Source organism: Marmota marmota, unplaced genomic scaffold (genome assembly GCF_001458135.2).
Source record: "Marmota marmota marmota unplaced genomic scaffold, marMar, whole genome shotgun sequence".
NCBI classification, from domain to species: domain Eukaryota; kingdom Metazoa; phylum Chordata; class Mammalia; order Rodentia; family Sciuridae; genus Marmota; species Marmota marmota.
Genome location: NW_026000051.1, coordinates 11096735 through 11122349, shown reverse-complemented (window position 1 = coordinate 11122349; position 25615 = coordinate 11096735). Strand labels below are relative to the sequence as shown.

Genomic DNA, 25615 nt, shown 5'->3' with positions numbered 1-25615 from the left:
CCTTCCCACACCCAGTGAATTGTACATGGGAGTCACTGGTACCCACCTATAGTCAAAGTCCATCCCGCAAACAGCAGGTTTAATCAGATGCATGGCTTCATCGCTTGGGCTTAATGAGGTAAACCAGACCTCCGGTAATATTGCCTGTATAATTGACATGGTTCTCTGGGAAACATTATGCTTTATAATGAAAATACTGTATATAATTAGAATCTAATAGGAAGAAAATAGTAATTAGCCAGAATTAACTGAACAGACGCAATCAGGCAAATAAAGGTTATCCTCAGGAGAGGACCCTTCAGAGTTCAAATGCACATCCTATAATTGTAGCGAAGCCCCAGTAATTAAGGGTAATTTTTTCCCTGCATCGTGGTAAAAGAGGGGTTTTTTTTTTAATTCTTTTTTTATTCTCTCTCTCTCTTTTTTTTTTTTTTTTGGCTGAGTGGCCAAGACCAAAAAAGGATCTGGAAATGTCATATACACACATCTTTTGATGTAGGACAAGTCTAAAAGCAAGGGCAGGGGACCCCAGTGCCTAAAAATTCCAGGTGTGAAGGCCAGGTTGTGTTTTGTCGTTAACCAGCTGCGTGACTTTGGGTGACAGACTCCTCCTCTCTGATAACAATGATAATAATGATGGCTATTTATTAAGTGTTTACTTAGTCTGAACCATTATGCTAAATGCTTTCCATATTTTATCTAATATATCTTTGTGTTCTTATCCACTGAATAAACAATCCTCCCTTTTCATTTACTTTAAAGGAGAGATCTGTTGTCCCACATAAGATTAAAGCAGACTGTACAAAAACTACTAATAACAACAGCAATAACAACTCTCTCCAGGGTTGTGGGGGATCCTATGAGATCATGCCCCTTTTCAGGGTGTAAGAAGAAAGAACATCAGAATTGGGGGGGCCATTTGTTTATAACAAGAACTTTGAGAGAATCTAGAGTTGTCAGACCCTGAATCTGAGCTCCCTTCTACAACATTCACCCAGAAAATGATGGTCACCCACAGGGGTCTGAAGATCAGGAAGAAGAAGCTCATACTCTATGGCTAGAGGACACAGGGTCACTCACTGACCTCCCGGTTCCTTGGGAGGAGGAAAGAGGAGTTGTTCTAGAAGAAAGTCAGATACAAGTGAAGCCAGGGAAATGGCTGTGCAGGACACTGTGAAATGGGTCCCCACGAGATGCTTTGATGCATTCACTCCAGCATCGTGCAGTCCAGGTCTCAGTGTGGGACTTGGAATGCCAAGAGGGAACATTGTCCTCATCCACAGGAGTCACTAATCACAGCACTTGTCCTGCACTATCAAGACCACCATTTCTTTCAGGAGACCCAATCAACACTCATGAGCACCAACCCCTGCCAGGCTGAGGGTAGGCACTAGAGTTATAGGGGGCTTCCTCCAAGGAGCAGGGCAGGAGCGGGGAGAGGGAAGAGAGTCATGTCACGTGTGTCCAGAACACAGGCTGGATGTGGAAAGAGCTGTAATAAAAGCATCACCAATTATGTGGAAGCCCAAAGAGGGCTACTGCATTCCACCTGGGAAGGACAGAGAAAAATCTGGAAGGCTTCTGGAGGGAGGCAGCATTTGTGTGGGATCTTGTCGGGCAGAAATGGAAGAGAGGGACTCTGAGGAAGAGGACCAGCATGGGCAAAGGCATGATGGCAAGTGGGCACATGACATGTGTTATGGGGGACGTAACTTGAAGCCCAGCTGGCACAGGTCTATCAAGAAGCACTTTCTAGTCCTCTCCTAGAAAATCTGGAGGTATCTCAGATTCCTCTCTTGATCCCCTTACTCACTTGGCCCCTGACAGGATTTGATTGGTGAGGCTAAGGGTCAGCTCGTCCCATCAGATCAGAAGGACCCATGGAAGAAGGAGAAAGAAGGATGTCTTCAGGCATGAGTAAAGGTGTCCCTTGTAGAACTTTCTTCACCTGCCTCCACCTTTACTTACTGAGTGCCACCTTCTCCATCAGTGCCAGGATGGGGGAGCAGGGGTTCCACAGTCCAGATTCATGAAGGGACATCCAAGCGCTTCCATGTTCTTGAACACAGCTCTCCCCACAGGGCATCTGCTACTGGTTTTATCTTTCTACTTGAATCTTTGTGTTTGTCTCTAGATGGATCCAACCTGGAGGAGAGTAGAAGTTAAATATCATGTGAGGTAAGATCAGGGTCCAGATCACAGAACAGAATGTGGGTGCTGGGAGATAAGGGTGGGAAGACAGACTCATTTTTTAAGAAAGGGAGGAGGAGAGATGTAAATCATCACACAATTTTGGTGTCCTTTCCCCCAAACTAAATATAAAATCCATATGAAATCCCAATGTACCCTTCCTTTAGGGAAATAGGAATCCATTTTTAAGGTGTATGTCCTTCAATCTGCGTGTTGAGACTTGTGCCCAAAGTATGTCTGTATCCTGAATTCTATTACCCCATACCCCACTCCCCCGCCTGCACCAACACCATATTGATACTGGAGATATCATGCAGGAGCATGGAGAAGAGATGAGGTGTATTTATAAGAGCTAAAAAGAGAATGAATGGATGGACAGATGGCCATGAAAACATCCATCTCTAGATGTGTTATCTACCACTGAAGTGATGGTTATATTTAGTATTACAGTCGTGTGTTGCTTAACCATGGGTACATACTCTGAGAAATGCATCCTTAGTCAATTCTGTCATCATGTGAACATGAGAGTGTCCTTTCACAAACCTAGAGGGTGTCTGTTAGCCACTCAATGTGGCCTTTTGAAGCAGTCAAGAGATATGGCAAATGTGAGATGCATAAAGCTCTCGCCAGCTGTATCACAGATAACTGTTTTACAGTGAACTCTCCAATAAGTCAGTGAAATAAAAAATAACAATAAAACTATGATATGGTAAGTGCATAACCTGGTCCTCTATTATCGTTATCAAGTATGATGTACTGCACATAATCATACATACTTTTGTACAATGGGCAGTGTAGTCCATTTATTTACACTCACAGGACCACAACTGTGGGAGTACTACATTGCACTTGGATGTTAACCACAGCCACAGTGTCCCTAGGTGATGACTTTCAGCTTATCATAATAATATGGGACCGCCATCATATATGAGATTCATCATTGAAATCAGTGTACTTATGAAATACCTACTACATGCAAAGCTCAACAAGAAAAGTCAGGGAAGCTGTACAGAGGGACTAAACATAGTCCTTGCATTTTAATAATTTACCATATTGTAGGAGATGAGATTTATATAAAATAATCCAATAGAAGATGAAAGGAAATAAGATGATTCATTTAAGTGCTCACCAAATGTTGTGGGTGTTCAAATGAGAGTGAGGGAGATTTTTTTTTTTTTTTTAAGAAAGAGAACTTGGAGAAAACTTCCAGAAAAAGATCATCTTGAAGATGAGATTTGGAGTAGGATTTGAAAATGCAGGAATGGGAGGATCTTCCCACTTTCCATTCTTGGTGGACGAAGCCTCCTAAGAAAGTCAAAAAGAAACTGCAGAGCAGACGTGGGGGGGAACGGGGAATCACAAAGTGATCCAGAGACAGAAGCATGCCGAAAAATAAATGGGTGCCCCCCATCTTGCACCATCTTGAATGTTAAGACTTTGCATTTATTTTTAGTTATGACACAACCCCAGGATATACCTCGACATAATCACAAAAGCATAGAACCCAACCCGCTCAGATTCAGCCCCCAGTTCTCCCCCGAGTCGCCCCCATTGGGCAGACTTTGTATCCCCTTGCAGTGGAGCCAAGCACTTTTCCCCAGAGGATCCAAGAGGAGGCTGCTTGCTTCTGTCTCCCTGGAACCCGTCCCCTGCCCATGCTCTGTGATGGTGAGTGCTGGGAAGTGAAGTCAGAAGATGGCTAGCAGATCAGGGTGGGCCTCTACTGGCCTCTTTTCTCCACCAGAAGCAGGACCCAAGGCCACTCTGACAAGAGGGTGGAACCCTCTTGTTGGGCCTCCTCGTTCTATTATTAGAGCCACTTAATGCCTAATTACTCAACAGCCACAAGGCCTTCCGAGAGCTCCTGGCTGGCGAGCAATCGGATTTTGTCGGAGATTTCCAAAAAGCACACAACTCTCTTGGAGGCCTCGGAATAGCTATGTCAGTGGCCCTAATGGAGCATAATTTCCTGTAAAGGAAAACTAATTTAATATTTTCAGGTATTATGTAACCAAGTGCCCGGGGAGAGAGGGAAGACAGCTGCTAACGAGAAACAATCAAAGCGCAGTACCCCAGTGGAATCACGGAGCCTGCAGGTCTGTTTAATGCCGCAGCGCGGACCCACAGGAGTGGCTGATTGCAGACACAGGTGGGCTGGTGCGATGGGGAAGAGGGTGGACCTCCAGCCAGACAAGCCTGAGGTCTGAATCCCAGACTGCAGTATTCTAGCTGTGGAACCCTGGGCATGCTCCCCAACATCTCTGAACTGTGCTGAAGGTCTGGCATCTGCAAGATGAGAATGTAAAGTGACCCCAACTCGCTTGGTTGTTACCAGGATTAAATAGAATAATTTATGGGAAGAGCCTCACTTAGAGCCTGGCATTTAAAAAAACACTCAATAAATGGTTGTTGTTATTACAAATGCTACTGTTATTGATCAGAGTGGAGTTAAATAAAACTTATTTTCCCTCTCGCTCTCCATTTTGGAAGAGAGGATGGAGTCAGGAGCCCTATCACCAAAGCCTCCTGGAGTGAACAGCATGCAGGACCATCCCACACCGACCGGGCCACTCCACTGCCCTGCTCAGATTCCTCTTTTCAGGATGGGGGATTGCAATGGGCCCTCTATCCCTCCGCCTGGTGCAACAAGCACCAGCCCAGGCCCCCTCCTTACTGCCAGCAAAAGGTAATTCCAAAACTTCCACCCAATTACATTGACCCTCTGTTTAGAAGGCATGAGAGAATTTTTTTCTGAATCTAAAAATTTCAAATCCAAACTCCCAATCCTGGTATTCAAAGCCATGTCATATGTGACAGTAGAGTGTATTTTGACATACCGTACAAACATGGAGTATAACTTCCCATTCTTGTGGTTGTACATGATGTGGCGTTACACTGGTCTCAAATTCATACATGAACATAGGAAAGTTATGTCTGATTCATTGTACTGTGTTTCCCCTTCCCATACCTCGTCTCCTCCCCCCACTCCCCCCTGTCCATTCAGTGAAACTCCACCCTCCACATTGTGAGTCAGCATCCACATATCAGAGAGAACATTCAGCCTTTGGGTTGGGGGGATTGGCTTATTTCACTTAGCATGATAGTCTCCAGTTCAGTCCTCTCCCCCAGAGCTCCTGTCATGCCTTAATCTTCCCACATACGGTCTGTTTGCCATTTTTCTGATGAGCCGCTCCTCCCTCTCTCACACATACAGCCAACCTAATGAATCATGGCACTTTTTCCTAGCAAGCCAGATGTGACCTCAGAATCCTTCTTAACAGGATGCTCCAGGCAACCTCAACCAACCGCTCAGATTTGGGCCAAAACAAGAAATTCATTTGCCACCCAGGCTAGAAGAGCCAGGATCTTGACCAAGCTGTTTCATTTCTGGCCTGAGTCCCAAAAATCCCTGAAAAAACAATTTAGCCAAATTCTCCAAATTGACCACAGGCCTCTCCTATCAAAGCCTTCCCCATACTTGAACCCACTCCTGACGCTAGGGCCCCAAACTCTCATTCTTGTGACCAAGCTTTACTCTAAAAGTAGGTAAGCATTAGTCCTCTGGACTCAGTAACGGTTTCAGCTGACCCTTCTGATACTTGGTAGGGGGACCCAGGCGTTTTTCATGGCCTTAGAGACTTCTTGCACAAACCTTTTCAGAGTGCAAGAAATTCCTTCTTTCCTAAGACCCTGAGGAGCCAAAGAAGTCTGCCTCTACCACCACCAGCAGACTTGGACCCTAAAGATAGATTCCTTCCATTCAGATCTCTTCACCCCTTCCCTCCACCACGAGGTGGGTCGAGTCTCAGTTCTGGAAGCTTCATGAACCAATGCACTTACCTAGGACCCCCAGATCCTAGGAAAGGCTACAGGACTGTTCCTGTCGCCTTCCCAAAGTCCTGCTAGCTCAGATGAGCAATCTGTCTTAGCCTTGCTCCTGCTGCCGACATGCCACACGTCCCAGCTAAAGAGGCCTCAGGGGCTTCCCTAGCAAGGTTAAACCACAGCCTCTAGGACAGGAGCTCTCTGTCCCTGGGAAGTTTTTTAAAGATGCTGATGCCTGAGCCTGTCCTCCAGAACTTCTGATTCAGTGTGGGCTGGCTTGAGAACTGCCAACTTTAAATGACTACAGGGATGTGCCCTGGAAGTACCCTTCCCATGATGGCCCCAGCCACACCTTTAGCCCCACAGGGTGGAAAAGATCAAATCACCATCCTGGAACAACTTAGGAAGAGTTGGAGATGACCCTAAAAGACCCCAAAGGTACCACTTCACCCCAGGGGGAGTCTCCACCAGAGCTGAGGCCTAAGCCAACATGACTTAATGCGTTAAGCTCTTAGTACATGCGCCACGGTGCTAGGACTTGGATAATGGCTCAAGCTGTGGGAACCCTGCCTCAGAACCAGGATCCCAAGTTTGGGGCTATCAGAGGTAGTTTCTGAACCTGAGCCGAGAACTCCAGTAACTTCCCCTAGAACGCCGTGCCTCAAAGGCCGTGACTGACCAATGGCAACATTATTGAGTGTGTATATCCAAAGCGATCATTCCATGTTTTATTCACCAGCCACCATTTTGCAAAGTAAGTTTTATTATATCTGATTTGTAGGTGAGGAAATATAGAAGTAGAGGAAGGCCGTTTTCTGAAGGTTGCATAGCCCTTAGGAGTTGAGCTGAATGCTGACCCCATATCTGTCTGTAACCATTTTGATATATCATGCTGCTCATGGATTAATTCATTAATTCCACCAATGGCAACATTGAGCACCTTGCCACGTCAGACACTGAATGAATGGATCTTCAAAAGAAGGCTGTGAGGGCTGGGGACACAGCTCAGTTGGTAGAGTGTTTGCCCTGCATGCCCAAGGCCCTGGGTTCAGTCCCCAGCAGGAGTCATCAGACCTCTGGCCAAGAGTCTCCCTGTAATGACCTTGGAGGCCACAGGGTCTCTTTCCCAACTGCCCTGCCACTGTAACACCAAAGCAAACATGGACAGTAGGTTTTAATAAAATTTTATTTTAAAAAGATTCATTAAAAGAGGCGGTGGCATAGATTTGGCCTAGGGGCCTTGGTTTACCGACCTCTCTTATAGAAAAGGAAGGAAGCTGGGACTCAGAGAGGGCAGGAGGCTTGGGCAAGGTGGCCCAGCCAGTGAGCAGCAGGCCAGCCTTCAACCCACACCTGCAGGAGCCCTCCCCGCTCTCCCTGCCCACCCTGGCCTCCCCAGGAAGCCCCAGGGACTCCTGCTCTCATCACGTTATCTCCCTCGATCCTCTGAGCTTTATCTGTTCCGATTAAGGTGAGCTTATTGTGCTGCAGATGGGTTATTGCTTTTCACAGTTCTCTCTCAAGAACATACGAATAAATCAATCTTTCTGTCTTAATAAGTTGATAATCGTGGTGGGCTACGGAATATGCTTAGTGCCATTCTTGCTCTTCAGGCTTCTGTCTAGAAATCATTTCTTGCCCTTCCCCCTGCAAACCCACACCCTGCACCGGTACTTCTTTACTCTTCGTGTGTGTGTGTGTGTGTGTGTTTTCTATTTAATAGTACATGAATTCCTCTCCTTCTTCCATCTAATCTCTCTATATTTAAAGTTGAATTCGGGGTTTGCTATTAGGTTAGCCCTTTCTTGCCCATCTGGCTTTTTTGCCAGTGTTTGCATCTGCATCCTGTATACTCTGTAAAAGATCCCAGGACTCAGACAGAAGCTATCAGACCCATCCCCCTTCCCTAGACAAGATTCCATTCATCCGTTTGTTTCATTAATTCAATAGATATTGATTGAGCATAATCAGGCATGGGTGATAGAAGGGTGGTCAAAACCAACATGGCCCCAGCTCTCATGAAGCCTGCCGTGGAGTGGGAGAGGTCAACATTAATCAAGCCATTACCAAATATGGAGGACAAATCTGTGATGCTAAGCAACTGAATAGCATGGGGGACCAGTCATTTCCTTGGTTAGGGTCATTCATCAGAAGTCAGTGAAAGACCTCGTTCAGATAAAGGAGGTGAACGAGTAAGAGGTTGGAAGGGGGCTCCCTACAGGACAGAGATGAGGGAAATCAGCTCCTACCTATTGTATAAAGCTCTGTGCAGGGAAGATGTCTACACTCCATCCCAGGTGATCAGTGACCAGCCTCTGAGTTTCCAATTGCTTTACTTCTTAATAGCCTCAGCATTAGACCTAAGAGTCCCTTTGGTATCATCTGGGACAATCTTATCACTCTACAAATGGACAACTTGGTGCCTAGGAAGGTGGACACCTGCCTACACCCCTGGGGCTCAGGCTAAGCCTCCCCATTCCTATTCCAGTGCCCTTTCTCCATCTCTGGGGTGGAGTTCTGGTACTGTGGAACTCCTTAAAGTCGGGATGTGTGTGTCCTCATTGTGGACTAATAGTTACGAGTCATCCCCATAGTCGCTACCTTTTGTTAAGCTCTGTCCGTATTCCAGGTAGAGTTAAATATTTTACACTCATTAACTCCTTTAGCGACTCCCCAGCAACCTGGAGCTGGCTACTGGTCCCTTTTTCCTCCCTGTCGAATCTCAGCTGGCTGAGCCCTCTTTTCAGCTGGGGACCTCAGTTCAGCAAACAGAAAGGATCTGCTCAGCCGGCCTGACTTCCTCCTCGGCACCGCAGCAGGCAGAACAGGATTGGCCGCTGAGGCAGCGTCAGCCGGTGAGCCCCACCGCATACTAATCAGTCACTAGAAATAGATGCATTAGGGGCAAAAACATTTACTGGCAACACTATCTGGCTTCAATCTTTCACCTTCACTGGGTAATGAGATGAGCTAGAACGTTAAAACCAACAAAACAGCCTTTGGTGTTTACAGCAAATGTTTGCAGGAGCGTGGGAGCCAGAGGTGCTCTGGGGAACATCTGGATCTCTGGAAACTGTGTGATTACACAGATGTGTTAGATTCATCAAGCTATAAAAATATCCTGTGATGTATGTCGGGGAAGAAAAATAACCTCCCCAAATGGATTTGGTACAAATTATCAATCATAGCAAAGACACCAGAGAAGGACCAACAGGCCTCCAGGCTCTGGGGATCCTCTCAAAGCTAGGGTGCCAGGGGTGTTTTAGAGATTGGTCCTGGTGGACAAGGGAGACCTGATGATGCTATTTATCTATTGTCTCATCCCTCAAAATCCACTCCGACTATGAGTACCCTTTGCAATGCTCGGATACAATTCTTCCTTTTCTTACATACTTGGGTTTCCATTGCTCACAAATAACTTACACCAGCTTGCAAAATTCTTTGTAACGTGTCTTAGGGCCCTTTTCCAAGTTCATCTTCCGCTGTGACCCCTACTACCAAAGTAAGACTAAAGCTATTTCCGCCAGCACGTCATTTATCTTCATGCAAACACACAGCACCACGCCTGACTCGGTAACCTCAAAAATTATTCGTTTATATGTTTTTTTTAATGGTCAAGCAAATGAATAAATGAATGACTGGCCTCTGGGCCTTTTGCATAGGCCCATTTCCAAGCCTGGATGCCCCTTGAGGCCCAGTGCTCAGGCAGAGGCCCCGCTTCATCCCCAGGCTACATTCCAGGGTGTCTCCTCTGGAGAGCTTTCCTCACTCTCCTCCCTCCCTTTCCCTCCCCCTCTTCACTCCTGCTCATCGTCATGTTCCCGTATATTTTGCACAAACTTTTAGTTGAGCCAGAGAGCTCCTTTTTACTTGTGGATGTGTCTGTATTTCTCACTGTTCTACAGCTTTCTCACGATTGGAGACACTGCCTTGTTCACTTCTGCAGCCCTGAGGCCCAGCACAGTACTCAGCACGGAGTAGCTGATGGCCCTACATGAGCTGCCCTCTCCTGTCCTGTGGATGTACCCCGGGATTTCTGTATTGGAGGCTTGGACCTCAGTGTAGTGACATTACCAAAGTGATGGAATCTCTAAGAGGTGGGGCCTAGGGAGAGGTTCTTAAGTCACTGGCGATGTTATCCTTGGGAAAGATTAAGATAGTTCTCATGAGAATACTTCATTAGTTCTTGTGAGATCAGACTGTCATAAAAGATCAAGTCTGACCCATGAATCTTTCTGGCTTCTTGTCTCAAGGATGGGTCCCTTTCTCCTGTGTACAGTCCCACCTGTATGGTGCCATCTGCCATGAGGTCCTCACCAGAGTGAATGTGATACTAGTGCCAATCCCTTGAACCTCCATAAGATTCAACCTCCCTTGAACTAAATAAATCTATTTTCCGTATATAGTTACCTAGCTCCAGGTATTTTGTCATAGTAATGAAAATCAGAACAATATGCCCTCCAAGAATAAAGAATTCTTAACATGATGTTCCAAAGTCTTGCCTTCTAAGATGAACTTTTTCATACCCCTGAAGTCAGCTTAGAGAGGAGATAGTATGACTAGGGAAGTGCCTCCACGTTGGTAGAAACTGGTTGTGGCCCCAGATGGCCCATCAACAATCCAGCACTCACAACCTTGAGTTGTACCCACTCTTCCTCCTGCAGCAGAAACCTACTAATACAATTGCATGTACTTCATCCTGGATGGTCTCAAAGGAACCACTTTTTTTTTTTTCTCTGCTCCCATCTCAGCCTAGAATTTTATGTGGCCAAAGCATAGCCACATCCCAAAACAAACAAATGTATATATATATATATATATAAAATAACTATGATGACGAAACCTACATCAATAATATTTATTTTACACCTTCCAGTGCCAGGCCTTTTGGTTATTTCATTAAAGCTTAAAATATCACAAATTTTATCTGGGGAAAATATTTCTCAAGGGCTGTGTGGGACCACCAGTATCAAAATCATCCAAGGATATTTGTTAAAAATACAGATTTCAGCTTCTAATCGCAGGCTACTACATGAGAATCTCTGGAGGTAAATATTGGGAATCTGTATTTGATATGCCTCCAGGATAATTTATTTATGTATGTATGTATTTTTTGGATACCCAGGACTGACTTCAGGGGCACTCAACCACTGAGCCACATCCCCAGCCCTATTTTGTATTTTATTTAGGGAGAGGGTCTCACTGAGTTGCTTAGCGCCTCGCCCTTGCTGAGGCTGGCTTTGAACTCGCGATTCTCCTGCCTCAGCCTCCCCAGCCGCTGGGATTACAGGCGTGCGCCAGGGTCCCGGCCACGATAATTCTTAAATAGACTAAAGCACTTCTAAGCTCATCAAAAACCTAGTAAGAAGAAATAAGCAATTAAAATCAGACTTCTTCTATCTTAACGACTGTATATTATATGGGATTGTAAATGCAGCCATTTAGGTTTAAATTCACCGAGTGCAACGTCCCTTTTACTCCATAGTGAGAGCCCATTATTCTCCATATGCCCTTCTGTAACCCTGGCGAAGACCAGAGTGAAAAGAAACCCTTTTGACCAACAACTAGGAACATCTGCCTCTGAGTTGAAAATATTTTACAACACAAATCCGCAGCAGAAAAGAGTGGGTCACCTTCCAGCCCCTTCCATTTCCAGCCCTAGCCAGAGTCCCCCTCATTCTGCAAATGAGACCCTGGAGGGCCCGGCAGAAATGAGAAATTGCTTCCCCGAGAGCAACCCGGGGAAATTAGGGCCTCCCTACCTTGCAGGCATCGAGAGACAGTGGACGGGAGCGGGGAGAAAAGAGACACAACGCCCATTCCAATAAGGAAACGGCTTTAATCTATCAAAGTAATTCTCCTTCTTTCAGGGAGAGAGAACACGAAATTGCAGAAAATGACTTAGAGAATGGCACCCAGTCTGATTAGCGTGGTGCGGCCCAGAGCTCTCTGCACTTAGCATGTAAGGGAGAAAGCCCATTTAAATATTCTTTGAAAAAAAAAAATTCCACATGAAAAGAGAGGATGATGGGTTTGTCTCTTCAAAGAATGGAAGTCCTGGGGAAAGCAGGCAGTTGGGGCACATCATGAAGGAGCCGTGCTTCCCGAGGGCATGGAGAGACGGTGAGGTAAGAAGGGGTGGCAACCCCATTCCTGACCCGCCATTCCCACTCTGTGTCTCCCTGCTGCTCCCACAAGTTGCCCAGCAGTTGGATCGAGTCCATTTAGGATCAGAATTTTTTTTTTTTCCTGTAATGGACAAGACGGTAAATATGTGAATTTTTTTTATGCCAATGGCTCTTGTCTCAGACTCACTCTGACTTTGTCATGCAAAAGTAGCCACAAAGAATACACTGAGTTAAAAACAAACAAAAAAGGCCACCAGTAAAATTCCTTTTCTTTTAGAAACTAAAATTTATATTCAATATAATTTTTTTAATTTTTTTTTCCTAATTTGTTTTTTACAACAGCAGAATGCATTACAATTCATATTATTCATAGAGAGCACAACTTTTCACATCTCTGTGTACAAAGTAGGGTTACACCTTTCGTGTCTTCTTACATGTACTTAGGGTAATGATGTCCATCTCACTCCACCGTCTCTCCTACCCCTAGGCCCCTTCCTCCCACTCCCTCCCCTTTGCTCTCTCTAGAGTTCATCTAATTCTCCCATGCTTCCCCTGCACCCCCTCCCCTGCCAACCCCATTATGAATCAGCCTCCTTATATCAGAGAAAACATTCTGCACTTGGTTTTGGGGGATTAGCTAACTTCACTTAGCATTATATTCTCCAACTCCATCCTTTTACCTGCAAATGCCATGATTTTATTCTCTTTTAATGCTGAGTAATATTCCATTGTGTATATATGCCACATTTTCTTTATCCATTCATCTACCGAAGGGCCTCTAAGTTTGGTTCCACAGTTTAGCTATTGTGAATTGTGCTTCTATAAACATTGATGTGGCTCCATATAATTTTTATATATCACAAAATTATTCTCTCTAGGTTTTTTCCAACCATTTAAAAACAAACAAACAAACTAACAAAAGCCATTTCAGCTGATGGTCTGAACAAAAACAGGCAACAGTCCAATGTGACCCTTGGGTCCTAGTCTGCCGCCCCTGGTTTGGAGTCACCCTGCATATTTGGCCCCACCTGGTGCTTCCTCTGTGGATCCATCTTTCCACGGGTCAGTTCCTTCATTTGCAGCATGGGGACCATCACCTGTTCTTCCTGCCTCCGTCTCCTTTCTCTTCTTTCCTCAATATCCTCCCAGTTCCTCCCCCTCTAACTCATCACCTCGTCCCTGGTGGCCCTTCCCACCCATGACCTCCCTTCATCCTTTATCTATGAGTCTTTTCTCCAGGACCAGACTCTAAGATTCTTAGAAATGAAACAATATCCCACACCGACATTCATTCTTCAGTTAATTCCTCACAAAGAGACAATTCTCTAGGGTAGGCATGGCTATGATGCCCAATTTACACACCTGGGAATTGTTTGATAAAGGGGACTGTGAGTGGGCCCGGGGTCACCCAGTAGGTGAACAGGACTGGCCTCAAGCCTCAGGTACACCCACAGGCTTATGAGGTGACCTCATCGCTTCCAAACTCCACAGGTCACAGCGTCTCGAAAAGAGGGGTGTTCACTCTACGACGTGTTCAGTGGGGGTATTCAGACTAATTTACTAGAAGACTAATCACTGGAAAGGACCCCAATAGGGGAGAAACGACAAAGAAGTAACAGCTGACATCTGAATTCACAGGAGGACAGTAAAACAAAGCAAAGGATGTTAAACAGCCCAGTGAATTTGTAGAGCACAGTGATCTGGCACCATTTCATGGAGGGCCTGGTGTCCCCAAGAGCCCTGCTGTGCGGTGGGACCAGAGAGTAAAGAACAATCATAAGGTAACCCTGAGACCTCCCAGGACGGTAGAGCAAAGCTCCGCACAAAACCTCAGGGAAACGGGCGGGCAGTTTAGACGGAGACCCCGTCTGATGGTCTTTCTTTGTTAGTGTAGTTGTTTTGTCTCTCAAATCTGTTTGAAGAAGTTAGCTCTCATTCATCTCAATAGCCCTGTGCTGCACAGCACCTGCTCCCCGAGGGGAATGAGAAGCCAGCAGTTTTTTTAGTGTCACCATAATGCTGCAGCGAGGCCTGTTTCATCTGCTCCTGTGTCTTCCCACGTTGCTGTGAATCATCTTTTCCGGTCCCCAAAGAGTCGCACGTGCAAGTGCAAGACACATCCACGAACATCTGCTGGTGACCTCTGTCTGTCATGTCCTGTGCCGGGCAATGTTGACGTGGAACCAGTCAGTGGTCCCTGCCCTCAAGGAGTGTACAGACTGGCCAAAAGAGAGAGCCCTGACTCATCAAAAAGAAAAAGATGCAACCTGGAGCCATTTTTAAAATAATAATAATGATGATAATAATAATAATAATTAAAGCCCTTTTCCAATAATAATAAGTAAAGCCCTTTCCTTTCCCTTGAGTTCTTGCATATATTCTTGGTTCCTTTGAGGGTGTCCTCCTTCATTCCCTTCTTCTAGGCTCTAAACTTAAGCCTGCAAACTGGATGCCCAACCTCACCCCAAATCAATCTTGGAATCCTCTTGTATTTGGTTTGATTTTTACCCGTCTTGTGCAAGAAAGATTTTCCTTTTGCTCCAGGCTGGTAAGTGCTGTTTATTCTTCTTTCTCTGGCATCTGAGCTGGGTACGTTTCCCATTTCTGGACTTGCTGCTCTGGCCTGGGCACTAACAAGTCCAATGATGCACAACCAGGTAGAAAGAAATGACAGCCACCATTGTGAGCAGATATCACATATTGCTAAGTCCATATTAATTCCTTTGGCAAACATTTAGTGAGCAGCTACTCCATAGAAGGCACTGTGCCAGGTACTGAGTGTACAGAGACAATGATAATCCATGCCCCAGGGATGTTTGCTGCTGATATGAACCATTTACACTCCATGGTAAGTCCTGTGATCCACTGAACACACATCCTCTAAAGCTTCTGCTTTGTGGTAGCCCCAGCGCTGGGTGCCAGAGTGCTGGGAATGAATAAAAGGAAGGCCTTCCCCAGTGCAATCCCTGCATCACTGTGAGCCCTGGATCCACTTCCAAGCACATGGTAATACCGCACCCCACCCCCACTTGAGCACCTGTAGGGTGATTTGAAATGAAATGTGACTAGAAGTGACAGGTGTCACATACAGGAAAAAGCTTTCAAGAGCCAGTGTGCCACTCCGAGTGCTCCCTTCTTCCTACTGTGGAAAATTCAGAATGGAGCCTCCATGACCTGCCCATGACTCAAACGCACAAATCACCCTATAGACCATCAAGAGACATGTAGACAGATCTTTGTGGAGTGACTGAGGTTTGGGGAGATGTATGCTACTTCCATACAATTTGGCCTATCCTGCCCAGCTCAGTGTATGCCCCAAGTCCATTGGAAGTGTAAGAAAGGTCCAACTCAGCTCTAAGCATGCAGAGAAGCTCCCCAGAGGAAGCAAGGCTCACACTATCTGGACTAAACTAAATGATGGAGGCCGTCAATTGTTTTATATAATATAACCACAGCCCTCGCCATTCCCTCAAGTCTCTCCGGCCATCCAAACTCATGTCTATCAACCATCTGGCCCATGATCGTTTGACCTTTCACCTCTGGATTAAATGACCTCAGTGTCTTTTCTAGCCCAGCACTTCCACACACAGTTGTGCCGCAGTCTGGCTGGGCACAAATCACGAGCCACTGAAGCAGGAACAAACTTTATTTCTGAACTCCACCAGCACACTCCACACGCTCCCGGGAATTCCCCCGAACGCCACTCGGCTCCTCCAGGAACCACCAACCGGAAATCCCTCCTCCGGCACATCCCCAACCAGTGGGAACTCTCCGGGAATCCCAGGAGAACTCCAAAGTAGCAGGCCGACGGGGACAGCAGGGGTCTAATATACACAGCTTAACATAACCATTATCATCTCAATGGCTTGCTGGCGTACCTCTCAACCACTCCGTTCTGGCAAAAATGCCATGCGTCATTCGGACTCCGCTATGGCTCTCAGCACAGTTGTCCCTTGTCTCCCAGACAAACACATTTATTTGGCGCTCTTGACCCTCTTCTTTTGCCTTCTTATCCAAGAATGCCTGTCTCCTCTTCTGCTTATTCTATTTCTCTTTGACACCTTTCATCAACCCAGACTCACCCATTCTGTATTTCTTGAGGAAGTTTGTAAAGGCAACCTGAAGTTACAGTGTTGGATGCGTGCAAGTAACAAAAACATCTGGAGGTTTCTTTGATAAGCTCCACCGTGGGTTTATAGATCAACGAATAACCATCACCTTCACTATCTACCCTTCGTACCCTTGATGTGCCAGATACCATTTTCACCTGCTCCCATGGAACAACGGCCCTGTGGGACAGGTGCTGTAATCCCAGGGCACAAATAAGGTAAGTGAATTTCAGAAGAGAAGCAACTTGCCTAAAGGCACAGTTAATAGGTAGAAGAGCTAATATTCCAAATCAAGTTGATTTGAGATCTGAGTCACTGATTTTTTTTTCTGTTACAGCATAGAGTAAAGTAATAATATCAAAATTTATGTAATTCACTGATAAGACAGATATGTCACATTTTGATTCACAGAGGGCTTTCTCAATCACTCATTTGATCGTAACAATAATCCTTGGCACTGGGAAGACATGGCTAATTCTTTCCATTTTTGCAGATAAAGAAAGAATACAGGAAAAGTGAATTCCCTTTCCACCCAGAAGAAGCACCAGATGTGCCCTAAGATTATAAAAGAGAAAAAAAAGAAACAAGAAATCCTTCTTCCTCCACATCCTCTTTGACTTGGGGCCAGTATGAGGGGCAAGATTGAATTTATACTTATCTGCAAATATTTTCTTTTTTATGTGTCCATTTTCACCAGCATAAATTGGACTGAATTTCCTTTATCCATAAAAGCTGGAAAACCTTTCACTGTTCCTTAATTCTGCCCTTTTCCAAAAACAATTAGCCACTCTCTGACAGTTTCCATCTCTCTGGGCGAGAACTAGCCCCTGGGTCATAACACAAAGGTTTTTCTTAAGGTGATCCACTCAGTTCTCTGTACACTTTTCGGTCCCCAGAGTGGGACCCAAGTCCATTTCTACATATTCATTCATCCCATGTTCCTCTCTTCTTCTACCTAGTCATCGTGTCCTGACACGGTTCTCGAATCTTGCCCATCCTCTGCATCCTCGCCTCCTCTGCCATGGGTCAGACCTGTCATTCCAGGCTGGCTCTGGCTTCCTGCCTCTCCTCATCTTCCCCAAGTCTGGCCCCCTCCAGTCTTCACACTGCAACCAGAGTGGTCCAGGGCAAGGGGCTAATTAGCCATCTTCTTCATGGAGGGGACACATGTTTCAATTCCCCGTGTGGAACAGGAAGCCTGTATTCTCAACTTCAGTGGGGAGAGAAGGAACCAACCTTCACTTCAGGTAAGGCAATGATGTAGTCCCCTTTTCTTATGGGGTAGGGGAAGATGCAAGCAAAATTTAAGAGCTATCATTTATTGAACACTTACTGTATGCCCTCTGGGGGATGCAGCATAGCAGGGAGGGTGAAAGGGCCTGGGCTTAGACACTGAAGTTCCCCTGCTGGGTCTATCCTCACAGTCAGAGGACAGGATACTTTATTTGCTTGAGATCCTTTCTGTCTTTCTCTGTCCTGCCCTGTGCCCTGGGAGTCCTCACCTGGGAGAGTTAAAGCAGATCATTATACACCTCCCCAGTTCTTTGCTCACCAGGTCGGGACAATGGCTCCCATAGGACAGCTCTTTCCTAAGACCCAGCCGTTCTCCTCCCCGCACCCTGGGTTCTGGGAACTGCTCCCTGCCTTGCCCCTTAGACAGAGGTGACTCACTGTCCACTTTCCTGGTCCACCTCTACGTACGTAACTAGGCCCTTCGCTGAGTCTCCTTGGGCACCCACCTCGAGTGTAATTATTGCTGTGCTCTGACCTCCAGAATGGGACCGTGAGCAAGTGACACCCCCTCCTCTCAGCCCGAGTCTCCTGTCTGCCAAAAGAGGGTGACAATGGCAGAATGATGAGGAAGGGAGGACAGACTGCTTGGGGCTGTGAGAATCAAGTGAAGAAAAGCACTAAAATAGCCCAGCTTCTAGAAAATACCCAGCAAATGCCAGTTGTTCTTCCTTTTATTCAACATCCCATGATACACCTTACTTCCGTTTCATAAGCAAAGAAACCATTTCTAACAGAGGTCAAGTGACTGGTCGAAGGTCACCCTGCGCTCCCCAGGGCCAGAATTCAAACCTAGGGCTGGTGGACTCCAGAGGCCGAGCTGAGCCACAGTGCCTGAATCTGAAGTGTGGAACCGTCCCCTGAGAGGTGATGTGTGAACTGCCTCAACCTGGGCCTGGGCTTTGGAGGAAACCCGGGCTCTTCCTGAGCTCCCACAATGCACCTGGATAATGGCTCTGTGGATGCCGCGCAGGGGGGAGGGCGTCCTCCTTGACCCCTGCAGGCAATCAGCTTAGCCCATGAAGCATGAGATTTAATTACCCTTATCTAAGCTTAAATAACTGTAAATGTTATTGTTGGTCACACAGAATTATCTCGCCCTTTGAAAACACCCAGCCCTCTCCCTGACTCTGTGCTTTCCTCAGGCAGGAAGACAGGGCCGTTAATGTCACAGGAACCCACCGCTACGTGAGCCTCGGTGTAGTGCAGAGAGCTGTGTGACATTTGGGAGCATCCAATAGGCGGCTCCCTGGTTGTTGGCTGTTGGCAAAGAAGGGAGGTTGACCTAAGGGGCTGCCACCTTGGAAAGGGGGCAGGAGGCTGATGTCCCAAATCCTCCACTTGGTGGAAGGAAGTGACTGGGAAAGTTGCCCCAAGCTCTCTGGTTTTCTGTCCTGTTATGTCCTTGGCCTCTCTATTAGTGGGTTCTGGATCTGGAGACAAGTGCATGGCAATGGAAGGAGCTGGAACAAGGACAGGGACCATGGGGCAGTGCAGGAGTTGCCTGCAAACATGGGGAGCAAGTGGGGGAGGGTGTGCAGGCCACTGGGTGGACCCCTGAGAGGCAGTGTGGACGTGGGCAGGTGTTTGTGCAGACTTTAGACTCAAGTGCTGATCTGAGCTGACCAGTGGCTGGTACAATGGAGAAAGTTGCAATTCATGTCTATGCTTCTTTTTCCTTGCTAGCAGAATAAGGATGACCTTATCTCATAGGGTTATTGGCAATATGGCAGATAAAAATAGAAATACAGGCAGGGAGGTGATCGATGATTGATTGATTAACATAGATAAAGCCCCAGCACAGTAAACAATCAATAAATGAGAAGAATTACCATTATTCTATTATTATTTATAACCACCTCAAGAGATATGAACAAGCAAGCCACTTGCTGGCCAAGATGATGATGAGGATGATAACGAAGACAACACATGATAGAAGTAGTTGCTATCTGTTACCTCTGTCATCATTATTAGTGTAGTAACTAGCAGTTCTTATCAACTATCAGATGTCAATCCTGGGCTGAGCCCACTAAATACTTTATCTCAAAAAAAATCTTTGCAATCCTCCTTAGAATAGGCACGATTATTCTATCATGGTCCCTGTTTGACAGGTCAGGAAACTGAGGCTCCGAGAAGTTAAAGGGTTAGTTCAAGAAGGGTGCATTGCTTGTGAGTGGCTGGGGCTGTAAATGGCTCCACTTGACCCTGCAGCCTATGTTTTCAATGAAGTCGGGGGGTGTGGGGTGCATAGTGACAGAGAGGCCAAGAGTGGTACCAAGGAGCAAGAATCAGGACAGCAGAGGGAGATTCCCCGGCAGTCAGAGCAGAGGGTAGGAGAAGAGAAGGACGGAGCCCAATCCTACAAGGCACACCAGTTGTTAGGACTATCAGCTGTGGGCCCAGCCCAAGGTACCCTGCAGACCCAGGTTAGAAGCCAGGGCTCCAGCCTATCAGGTTCACAGTTCTGACAAGCAGGTCCCTTGGGGATTTTTGAGTTATAAAGTAGGAAAACCAGAGGCCGAACAGTTGATTCCTGGATGGACCACTCATCAGTTATGGGCTGTAACTGTACTCTTTGCACTTTCTGAGTCTTAGTATTTATTAATAAACAGGTCGTGGCTCATAGATGGCATAAGTGGCCCATTTCCCTCTCCAGTACACAGTGCAGACATCACTAATGGATCCCTGCACTCTTTTCAACTGTGTCATAACTGCAGAATTCAGCTTGGAATACTCCAGTGACACCCACAACCCATTCACCAAAGTGAACGGTACAGCACCTAAGGTTCTTCCAGGTCTAGTGCACTGTGATCCTGAGACTTTGAAGGACTTGTGCTTTTCTTGCCTTTCCTTCCTTTTTCACCTCGGAGATGTTCAGGGATAGAGAAACTATTTTCAAATGAGCACAGCAGTGGTTGATCATAACTTTATTTTTTATACTGGGGATTGAACCAAAGGGTGCTCTCCCCTTGAGATACACCCCCAGTTCTTTTTATTTTTTTTATTTTGAGACACGGTTTTGCTAAATGGCTGAGGCTGGCCTCAGACTTGTGATCCTCCTGCCTCTGCCTCCTGAGCCTCCCGCCTTGATCATAACATTTTAAAGCCTTTGAATTTGTCTCATCCAATTGTTTTTGAGTTGCAGTCATATTATAGGGCTCCCTACAAGTAGCTTGAGGGCTGTTTGGAACACAGAACCCCAAGGTGACCAACCTTGCCTAAATCAGATAATGTCCATTTTGTTTCTATTTGACAGGTTGAGAGTTCCATGAAACTTCAACTTATTTATTCATCCAATGAATATTGATTGAGGCAAAAAGTATTACTTTACCCAACTGTAAGGGAGACAGGGAGGCAGTCTGAAAACCATTGATCTATCCACGTGACAGAGAGAAAGCTTGACTCCCAAGCATTGAACAGCACTGGGTCAAGGTCAGGTTGGTCCCCTAACTTCCAGCATGCTCAAGGTCCTTTTCAGTTTGCCTCCGTTGCTTCTGTCCACAAGGAGTTTGTGAATAAACGGCAGGTGGGAACTCACTCTTCTGGTAAAGAGACCTGACTAAGGAGCAAAATCAGAAATGGAATGTTGAAGTTGGAGCCACTAACAGATGCTGCCTTTCAGGGAATCCAAGGCCAGAACAGCAGCATCCATTCCGAATGAAGGCCCAGCCAGACATGAAGCAGCAGGCCCAGGGCGCATGTGCAAGACTCAAGGCCTGAGAGCCCCTCCCAGCTCTGTAGATGGAGCCCAGCCCCGCTGTCCAGCCCTCCTCTGGGCCAGTTTATGGTTACTGCAAATAGACCTGGAGCCATCTGCTCCTTGACACTCCTGGGTCCCCGCTGGTCTTTCTGCTGACTCACATGTCAGATCCTGCTCACACCAGAGAGGCTTCCAGAGGTTTACGGTACATCTGGTGCCTACTTAAAGGCAGTTGTATCCCTGATGGACAGATTCTTCTTCCTCTCAAGAACTCAGGCACTTCCTTTTCATCTAAACATCATCCCTCCCCTCCCTTAATCAACGATCTTTTTTTCAGTCTCCCAAACACCATGCTAAGCCCCAGGGAGGCTCTGACAGGTGGAAGCTCTCAACCTGAGAAGTATTGTCTCCAGTAGCCGCTACGGAGGGTCAGGTGGAGAGGGCTGTCTCTCCCAGCGAGATGGTTCTGAGAGCCTCCTGCTCCAGCCCAGAGAGCACACGTACTGTGAAAACACATAAATCCTCAGTCACATATCATCTCTTAGGGCTAAAAGAGAAAGATGAATCAATTGCCCAGGATTTCTTGTAGGTACGCAGGAGACCACTGTGGTGCTGACATATATAAATGCCTACCATTTTTCTCTGAAAAATAGTTCTCGTTTTGGGCGCTCATACCCAGCAAGCTCGTTCTCACCTCAAAGCCTGGAACCCTCACACTTACCCGCCCACCCACCCGGAACACACTCTCCTCTCTCTTCCTTCTTGGCCAGTTCCTCATCCCTCTGGTCTCAGCTGAAATGTCACTTCCTTAGTGAGGCTGTCCAAAAGTCCCAGATCTAAACTTTCTTCCATGATGTTTTTCTTTCCCAGCACTGTGTACTTTTATTTCACAGAACTGACCAGAATTTGATATTTTTGCATATTTACAGATTTATTTGTTCACTGTGGGCCTCCCCCACAAACCAAAAAAAAAATCATTTTTTGCCTAAGTGGGAGAGTGAGTGATATTATCAGTACTGGAACCATCTGAAAAGATGTCACGGGAATGTAGGGAAGGTGGAAATGTCTCTGACCTGCTAAATCTAAGGAACTTTGATTGACATTAGAGTGCCTGTCATACATTCACCTCAAAAGACACATTTTGGTCAAAACCACAAGGACACCAACTACAGAAACATGGCCTCACCTCAGTTTTGTTCAGCAATCCAAAATTAGCTCCACAACAACCCATGACCCAGCCCCAGCAGAGAGGATGTCACCAGGAGAAAGAGGCGGAGGGGTCTTCCTAGAGCAACTGGGCAGCATTCGGAGGTGGTGGTTTCCGGTGGCTTCTTCTAGACACCGTGCTTTGTTGGATGGCTTTTTGTACCTTTTGGCTGACAGCACTCCCCGGTCTTCCCTCATGTCCAATGTCAGTGAGTCAGAAGGACCTCCATAAATATTACAAGTCCATGAGGAAGGGGAAGATGTTCTCAGGGCGTTAGCAAGAGGCCATGTAAAATAAAGAGGAAAGAGAACATAGATTGACAGATGACTGTCATAGTGCCCTGAGTCAGAGAAGGCAGGGGAAAACACAAAATGCTAACCAAAGTGCATCTGGATCCTGGAGAGATCCCCTACCTAAATGGGGAGCCCTCCACCAATCCTGTGAGACGGCCCCAGAATTGAGACTGAATTGATATTGAGGGTGACAGGCCTGAGAAACTGGCCCTGGTTCTGCAGTAGAGACAGAGCCTTCTACAAAGTCCTTTCCATAGCCCATCTTATCTAACTTTCTCAACACCTTCCCCAGCTGGATTGGACAATTCCCCTTGAAGAAAGAAAGAGGAAGCGACATGTCCAAGCCACGTGGCTAGCGAGATGCAGTACTGAGCTCAGAACTCAGCCAGCTTTGCCTAAAACCTAGACGCGTTCATTCCTTCATGCCCCATATTACTCCCTGAGCACCTGGTAGTATTCTTGGGACAGGTACCGAGTTGAGCTCAGAAGCACCTGCCATAGCGTGTGTTTTAAGTGAGCCCTTTGGCAAAGCCCACCCATTCTTTGTGTGTGCTTTCTGGGACCTGAAGTGGCTTCCTGCTGTCCAGCCCAGCCCCAGTCCCCTGCCTGATGACTCACGGCCACCATAACCCAACTCGGGCATTCAGAAATGGATGAGCTACTGCTATCTGGGTCTCTCCCTACGGCCACAGTAGATTGCGTAGTGGGCTAAGTCTGTGCATGGGCTTCTGTGCAATGGGTATGTCCGTTTCTGCATTCATTTAGGATCCTCCTAACTTAACAAATTAAAATTATGCAGAGGAGTGCTGGGGGCAGCCTGGGTGGCCTGCACAGAGTCCCCGGGGTGGCCTGTGTTGCCTCTCTGGCTCTGCTCTTTGAGCACCCGCCCCTCCCTGCCCACCCACCCCACCAGCTGGGGCCTCACCAGATGCCGCTTTGTTTTTGCTGAATCCGTCCTGGGGTGGCAGTTCCAACACTCTCCCCTGAGCAGCCTATTTTTACCCACCACATGGCTCGCTGCCTTGGTGGTAGGAACCAGCAGCTCCAGCTGCGAGGAGCACAGCACAGCCTCTGCGATTCTTCCTCCAGCTCCCCAGCAACACCTCCTCCCAAGTCCACCCCCTCCCAACTCCACCTGAACACAGGCCCGTCTGGGGCGGTAGCAGGAGGGTCCATTGCCCTCGCCGCAGCCTTCCTGTAGTTGGTAGGGAAAGGAGAGTTTAAGGAAATAAAGGAAGAATGGGGAAGAAGGGAGAGAGAGAGAGAAATATGACAGGCAGGGAGGAGGAAAGAAAGATCTTAAAGCACCAACCTCTCTGCCATGTGCTTCACCTGCGTCATCCTCTCATTTATTGTCATTATTTCTTTTATGCAGCTAATATTGATGAGAACTTCCCGTGCACCAGACACTGTGACAGGCACCAGCGATACAAGGGAAGACAAAAAAAAAAGTAGTGGTCTCCCAAAGCTCACCCATTCTTTGTGTATGCTTTCTCTGGGATGAGATGATTTCCTGATGTGGGACAGAGCGAGTGTCTGGGACTCAGGAACTTCAGTTCCAATCGGGGCCTCGAACCCCACTGGATTATAACCCTCTGGATCAATGAAACCACTGGGCAAGGTGTTGGGAAAGTTCTTTGCACCTTAACTTCCTGAGTGTGCAGTGACTGCTGGTCTTTCCTGCGTTCGGCAGAGCCCGTTGCCGAGGACTGGAGGCAGAAGGTGGACCAGGAACGTGTTGTTGAGAGTCAGGTGCTGCAGAATTTGAATCTCAGCTCTGCCAACTTCCTTTCTGTGCCTTGGGAAGTCATCTAACCTCTCTGAAAGCCTCCGATTTCCTGTCTTTAAAATGGGATGTAATGGTTATTAAGAAGGATTTAATGCTCCCTCCCAGGAAAGAGGATCAGCCTTTACCACCTGGCCCCATGTTCCTCCCCTTATCCTGTATTCTTCGTGCAAAATGCTTTTGATCATATGGAACAATGTGTTTCCTACTTTAATTCCTGATGCACCGTCTTTTCCTAGCTATGGGAGCAGTATGTAGCAGGCGACAGCTCACAGGACTTTGCTAGTAAAAATAAAGAAGCTACAGATCAATTGGGAACATCAAGTTACGTTTTTTTTTTTCTGTTTGTTTTTGTTTTTGTTTTGGCAAAACAATAGTCTTCAGACTTCATTTGAAGAGCAAAGGGTTTCTAAATTCCAAAAGCTCTCATTAGACTTGGAGAGCCCAGCCAGGATAATCTGGCATCAAGTTTTATGCTTTGTCACAGGTAGGAAACTTCAGGATCCGACATAACGCAAAGTTTCCACTGGACAGGAGGAGGATGGGCAGCATGTGTGGCCAGGAGATAGACATTTGAAGTCATGAGATAGAGGTAGAAATGAGGCCCGAGTCCTTGGAAAGAACTCTGTTAAAAGTAAATGTTTGCATTTGACTCACATGTTGTATATGCATATTTCAATGAATCTATTTTTGGAATATCGCCTTTCTCATGCATTTCTCATGCATTTCCCATCCATCCTCAAGGACCCAGCCCAAAGAAGGATCCAGGAAAGGGCATTTTTAAAAGTCTCCATCAGAACTTCAGATGTGGTGACAGGAAATCTGAGCACATTAGATTGCCATCTGACTTCCTCCCTAAATACACGAAGGCACAGGAGGCTGGCACCAGGACACATAAAATGAGAACAGCCTGTTCCTCTAGCCTGAGCATGCCGTGAGGAGGCCCAGAATGTCCCCTGGTCCTCCGGAAGAAGAACCAGAGGGTCAGCAAAGCACTGGGTTATAAGCAGCACCATTTGTAGAGACTCCACATCAGCAGCCCACGCCAGCCCAGAGCCCAGACCCAGCCATACCACAGAGGATTAAG

At 46.7% G+C, this 25615-nt stretch overlaps 1 long non-coding RNA gene across 1 annotated transcript; it reads right to left on the bottom strand.

Annotated features, from left to right (window-relative positions):
- Positions 1 to 384: 384 nt before the first annotated feature.
- On the bottom strand, positions 385 to 22729 carry LOC125619671. Its single transcript, XR_007351213.1, has 2 exons — positions 22429 to 22729; positions 385 to 2145 (listed from the first exon to the last, which is right to left on the bottom strand). It is a non-coding gene; the product is annotated as an uncharacterized LOC125619671 (long non-coding RNA).
- Between the last annotated feature and the right edge of the window lie 2886 nt (positions 22730 to 25615).